The sequence below is a fragment of the Triticum dicoccoides genome, chromosome 6A (genome assembly GCF_002162155.2).
Source record: "Triticum dicoccoides isolate Atlit2015 ecotype Zavitan chromosome 6A, WEW_v2.0, whole genome shotgun sequence".
Lineage (NCBI taxonomy): Eukaryota > Viridiplantae > Streptophyta > Magnoliopsida > Poales > Poaceae > Triticum > Triticum dicoccoides.
Window position 1 is genome coordinate 39,761,763 of NC_041390.1, and position 6,531 is coordinate 39,768,293.

At 46.3% G+C, this 6,531-nt stretch overlaps 1 long non-coding RNA gene across 1 annotated transcript; it reads left to right on the forward strand.

The window, feature by feature from the left end:
* Nucleotides 1–2,075: 2,075 nt before the first annotated feature.
* Nucleotides 2,076–4,488, forward strand: LOC119314237. The gene is made up of 5 exons (XR_005152241.1): nt 2,076–2,164; nt 2,433–2,516; nt 2,935–3,149; nt 3,236–3,379; nt 4,061–4,488. It is a non-coding gene; the product is annotated as an uncharacterized LOC119314237 (long non-coding RNA).
* Nucleotides 4,489–6,531: the final 2,043 nt, after the last annotated feature.

Genomic DNA, 6,531 nt, shown 5'->3' on the forward strand with positions numbered 1-6,531 from the left:
CGCCGGCGCCTAGCAGTCGCCTTACATAAAACGTTTCGTAAAGGTACGTAAGTCTAGGATTATCGCTCTTGTACATTCACCAGCTTCCATCGGGGAATATTGAGAACGGTAAAATGGTGGTGCACGTACTGGCTAGCAAAAGCAGCAGCGACATGCAACAGGCCAAGGATCAGCGACTGGACATGCCCCGTTCGCCGCCCGCCCATGGCTGGACCAAATTAAATATAGATGGGAGCTACATCAATGAAACAACGGCGGCTGGTGGTGGAATGGTGCTACGTGGCGACACCGGTTCTATTATCTTTACTGCATGCAGGCAGATCACCACATGTGATGACGGACTAGAGGCAGAGCTCATGGCGTGCAGAGAAGGCCTTGATCTTGCTCTTCATCGGACCGGATTACCCATTACGGTCGAGTTCGACTGCGCTCAGGCAGTCTTGATGCTAAATACGAGTCATGGGTACCGCTCTCCATATAGGACTCTTGTGTGTGACATTCAGTTACTGATTTCTGAGAACCCATGGGAGATTTCAATTACGCATATTAGACGTACTCAAAATAAAGTTAGTCATAGTCTCACAGCTTACGGGCCGAGCACACCCCGTACCGCCATTTGGTTTGGTACGGGCACAAACGAAGTCGTAAATTTGTGTATGGCTGAAAAGCTGCCTTGAGTAATGAAATCTTTCTATTTCCGGCAAAAAAAAGAATTGGGGGAGGTGTCTTATGTTATGGTAATAGCCCTCCCTATAGTGCTAGAATTCTATCTTGCCCTTCCTATTTTGAAAATAAAAATCAAAAAATAGGAGGAAAAAACATGACAGAAAAAAATAGGAGAGAAAAAAACCCGAGAGAAGCAAAAGTAACTTTCAAGATTTAGTTACCAAAGCCCTACCCAATGGTATGTTCCACGTTCGTCTAGAGAATGACACTGTATCATTCTAGGCTATATTTCAGAGAAAATCCGGTCCAGTTCTATATGTCAGAACTAATCTTGTTGTTAGCGCTAGTTTAGATTATTTGTTTTTGTTGAATCATGCATTTAGTCCAAGCTGCTGCAGGGTGTGCACGTTAAGTTGTGATCACGTGCACCATGCAAAGCTGATCGGTAGAGCTAGGTACTCCCTCCGTTCCAAAATCTTTACCTACTAATAAACCAGCTACTGCTTCTGGTCGTCCGTCGTGGTAGTTTTGCAAAAACGTCCCCACGTTTCTTCGAAATCAACCCGCGGTCCCTTTTTAAGTGGATACTATGATATACGTCGTTCTTACAAAAAGGACCCTGCATTTTGTTATTCGGTTGCTAGCGAGCGAGACGAGGTGGAGATCAAGGTTGGCCGCGATGCAGACGATGCCCGGCGCGGCGGCTGCGATCTCCGGCCAGATCCGGTCGAGGAGCCGAGGCCGTGGCGATCTAGGAGGCGCGGGAGGAGCTCCAGCGGCGGAGCTTCAAGTCCAAGTACATGGCGGCGGCGTTCCTCGCCAGTTCCGAGCGAGATGGGGCTCCAATGCAGACGATGCCGGGCGCGGCGGCGGCAATCTCCGGCCAGATCCGGTCGAGGAGGCGAGGTAGGGGCCGGATCCTATTCCGGGGACAACATGGAGGCGATCTACAAGGCACGGGAGGAGGTCCAGCGGCGGGGCTTCAACTCCAGCGGGCCCCTTTTCGATGGACGGGACCGCCCACGTCGCCAGCAACTCCCCGAAGGCCGACATGGCCTCCTCCTCTGCGTCCTCGACCGACTCGGCCTCCCGGCGCTCCCGGCCGCGGAAGGGGATTCACCTGCGGCGGCGCCAGTGACTATTGTCCGCTCAGAGAGGAGAGGGCAGCTAAGGCGACGACAAGGGCGCCGGTGAAGACGTGCAGGACCTCACACTGCCGTCGGGGGTGTTCTTCGCGGCGATTCTCTCCCAGGTGAGCGTCCCACGCACACACATCCCGTATACTTGGTGTTAATTTTTTAGTTTGTCCACTGCAAGTTAAGATGTGAACAATTGCGAGTACTGTCAGTATGGAACGGTTGAAGTGCAGAACAAGTGGAAATCTGTTCATGTGTCTACGCTGCAGGTTTGGAAGGGGATCACTGATGGGGAGCTCGATGTACTGGACACATTTGAAGAAGAAGAGTATGTGAGGGAAGTTGTTGGCATCTCACTGACCGTAAGTCCATTCGCCGGCCTACGTCTCTGCTTCAGCTCATGTTAGCCGGATTCATGTCGAGCTGCAAAATTCAGTGGAATGTTTAGTTCAAATCAGTTATCCTGACACCCCTTTTCATGATTGAGCCTTCTGTTTTGGAGCACACAGATAAAACTGCTATCAATTGGTTTTGTTCTATCATGAAAGACCACTTTTCGTTTGGCACTTAGAGAGCAATTCTTCACTAGACTGTTCCACGAAAAGAGGATTGAGTACTTCGGATTTGCAGGATTCGCGGGATACAGTGATCGACTATGCATACATATGGGGGAATGTAGATGATCCTGGCCTCTATAGTGAATGGGATTTTGATGTGAGTATTTCCCTTCATGCTAATCGTAAGCATATTTGGTATATTGATTGAAAGGCAGAAAACACTGCCACTATCTAACTAAGCAAAGATGTTGCTATGAGAAGCAAAGCTGTTGCAATGTATCTTTATTAGATTACATGTATAATGCTACTATTTGTTAAACAGTCTCCATTTTCTCAGCTGGCCCAATACTTTTGCTGATCAGAATTTTGGTACGAAGAATAACATCACTAATTTACTAGCTCTAAGAAAATCACATGCTTGATTTCCTGAATATGTCCCTATGTGCTGCCAACCCGTATATGTTGTTTGCTAATGTCTTATTTTCTTTGGATCCCATGGGCATATTTCAGTAGTATCCATTCAAGCACTGACCTGTACTACTATGCTGCTTCTCCATCACTTCTGGTTCGTGAAGGTCGACGGCTCTGCCGACGTGAGGGATCTCAGGTCGCCGTCGCCCTTTGGGAGCTCCCTCTCCTTCCTGCCTTCTTACCGTGGTGCCAGGGATCAACGTCCAGACGCCAGCACGATAGAGCTATTGTGCTGCTGCCTCAGGTTGTCCAGGCGCGTCATCGGTCCCAGCTACCCATCATCAAGATCCGACGTCCTTTGTCCTTTTTTCCGATTGATGTGAGTAAGCCTCCACTACCCGCTTCCAACTCTGTAAAATTTGTTGTTGTAGTTGGCATGAGAGGCGCCTTGATGCAAAGCTACAGGTTTACGTGGGTGTTGCTGGCTGCTTCCCTCTTGCCCCCTGGCCAGCAGGGTCCTCCATGACCAGGGCCCCCAAGCTAAGGAGTAACATGCTGCAGCTTCTGCCCACCACCATGTATGAGACATCGAAATCTAGGAAGCTGCAGGTTTGTGAGACATTCATGCTCACCATGTGTTCTCTGAAATGCTCCCATGTAGATATATATAAATTGATGTTTATATATTATAAGCATTTGTAAAATGTTCATGTACAATGTAGTATGCAACAATAAATCACATCTCCCAGCAATGGCTACTTACCATTACTCTTATCACCTTAGACTAAGTAGTAGTATGAATTAGATGACTCGGCACTTATGTTTTCGTAGTAGGTTTTGTGTCCTTCGCGTACTTACAGTTCAGAGATAAATTTGGTACATGGCTGATTGACTTTGTTCATGTGGATTACCAGTTTAGCAGCAATGGTGGACTTTGTTTATGTGGAGTACCAATTTAGCAGCAACTCTGTTGTAACTTTGGCAACACAACCAACATCAAGTGTCACACTGGTAGTCTAGGGTCCATCATGTACGTGTAGTTCATCGTCCATTTCTGAATCACCAAGGATTGATTTTATTGACACAATATTCTCTACATGTTGTTTTCTATTAGGTAAAAACAATTATTGGCTCCTCATGTAATCTACAATAAGTATCCCTTTTGACAGTCATTTAAGTAGAATTTTTTATTATTATTGTGGAAGCAGAAAGACACTTCAGAAGGATTTCATGTAGTATGTACTTTGAGTTTTCAGAGTCTATTATTGACATGGATTTTCCTTCTGCTAGAGAGGCTGGTGCCAAATCTACATCAGAACAACGTCAAGTTAACAAACAAGGAAGCTGGAGTTGTACTGTGACTATTGTTAGATCTGTTTTTGCACTTCTGAATTTTACTTGAGAATGAATCTCGAAGGTACAACTCCTGCAGAGTGCTAGCGCCCACCTACAGATGACAAGATTTTCTTCTTCTGAATGTAATGAGGCATGATCCACAAACTCTTCATAGAACTTTGAAGCAAAATATTGATCCCCTGCATGCATATATGATTGCGAACCAATTATTTTTCAATCCGTTCCTTTTTACCATAATATTTTTCTGGGTGATGTAACATAAGTATATTATTGGTACAATTAAGTGATATCATTAGTACTTCCTCCGTCCAAGAAAGCTTGTCCCTCAAATGGATGTATCTAGCACCAAGTTAGTGCTAGATACATCCATTTGAGGGACACACTTTTTCGGACGGAGGGAGTACTTGATTTATCTGGGCATAAAAATGTCTGGGATAATAGCTCTAGCACTCATGCCGACAATTTGAAAATGGTAGGACTACCTTTACCTTTACCCATATAGAAGTGATAATCCCCTCCCCCTACATATATAGCGTTTTTTCTCCCGTTGCAACGCACGGGCATTTTTGCTAGTCTTACCTACTAATAAACCACGCATTTCTTCTGGTCGTCCGTCGCGCATTTTTGCAAAAAAGCCATTGCACTTTCTAATATTCAACCCGCGGTCCCTTATTAGGTGAGAAAACCCTTCGTTCTGACTATTGTTTTTGCAAGAAACCCTGTAGTTTCCTGTATTGAACCCGCGGCCCTTTCAAAGTGATAAAGCGTTCGACAGCGCGAGGAAGACGCGCGGATCCGGGCGCGGCGGATCTGCCAGCCGGTGCGGCGGCTTGCTCCGGTGGCGGCGGCGATGTCTTGCTCATCCAGTTAAAGAGAGAGACAGGGTGTGAGGGGGAGAGGAAAGAGAGGAAGGCATAGAAGGAGAAGTGTCGCAAGATGAGGGAAGGATCTCGCGGCTGGTGCGGGGGCTTGCTCGCAGCGGCGTCCGTCTCGTCCAGAGAAAGAGAGAGACAGGGCATGAGGGAGAGAGGAAAGAGAGGAAGAAAGGAGAAGGAGAATGGGCGCAAGGTGACGGAGACGGTCGCTGGCGGTGGCGCCTCCGGTGACCGGCCGGCGGCAGGGCGACCTGCACTTGGAGGAGGAGAACTGCGCAAGATGGATTCCAGCACCCTCCTACTCATATAATGGTGAGACCTCCTTCCCTCTCTCCCTTCCAGAGCCATAGGCTGACGACAAGGACAAGTCCCTGCTCGAGAAAACAGCAGGTAGCAACATGATTCACGGTCTAGATTAGAACAACACTGAACTGATATATATTTTGTAGTACAGGAGCTTCAAGACAAAGGGCATCAGGCTTCACGGCAACGCATTTATCTATAACTTTCTCCCCAAATCTGAAAGTATTTGGCCCCTAAATTCTAATTCTCATTAGAAAGTCAGAGTATTTGTGGAATATGGTCTATGAATATTGACAAATTTGATTGCAGCAGGGGCGACAAAGTTAGTGCAGTCCTCACCGTGCACATATATTTCAGGGTAAAATCAAACTTCAGTTAGAAGGACATGATCAGGCAGGAGATTCATGCAGCATTGGATGTGAGAGGCCCTAAATGCATTTAGCATGTGAAAAGATGTGTTTAGTATTGTTCCAAGTTGTTACCTTTCGAAAAGAGAACGCAACAGGGATAATTTTTTCTTCGAAGCACGAGTTAACCACAAGGAATCTCCATGCTTTTGCACCGGGTGTGAAATCAACTTTGAAAAATTGACATGGCTATTGTTTTTGCTTTTCCTGCTCAAGACAACAAAGGGATTGTTCAGGCTGATTTGTGTTTGTGCAGACAGACCTCAAGGAACCTCTGCCGAAGATTTACGTGGTGAAGGACTCGAACTGTATCTCACGTCCACTCGGCCACACCTGGGTTGGCTGCCAACAGCCCTCTGATTGAACAACTGCTCCGTCTATCCGAGTCTCTGTCGGTCGGCTGTTCTTCTCGGACATCACCATACAGCTCCTCAGCAGCAAACTCATGTGCTTCTCCACCAGAATCAATTCCCGAGCTGTTGATATCCCCTATTCCTCTAAGGATATGCCCATGGTAATTTTTTCCACAAGACGAGTGTTGCAGTATTTGTATGAACTGGAGTACTGTACTGTTGCAGTAGTGTACAACTGTACATACATGGTTTGAAAATCCTTTCTTTTTCAGTTATATATTAGAATGGAATTTGTACGGCTTGGACTGCATTTTCACAATCAATATGGTGTGTTCAAGTAGTGTAAATTGTTTAACTTGCTTTTTGGCCAGTATCCCGATATATGTGGATGTATCGTTGCTTTTTACAGTCAATTTGTAATGTTGCTTAATGTACCGTTTGGTCTGCTTTTTTGGTCTGTATCCCTG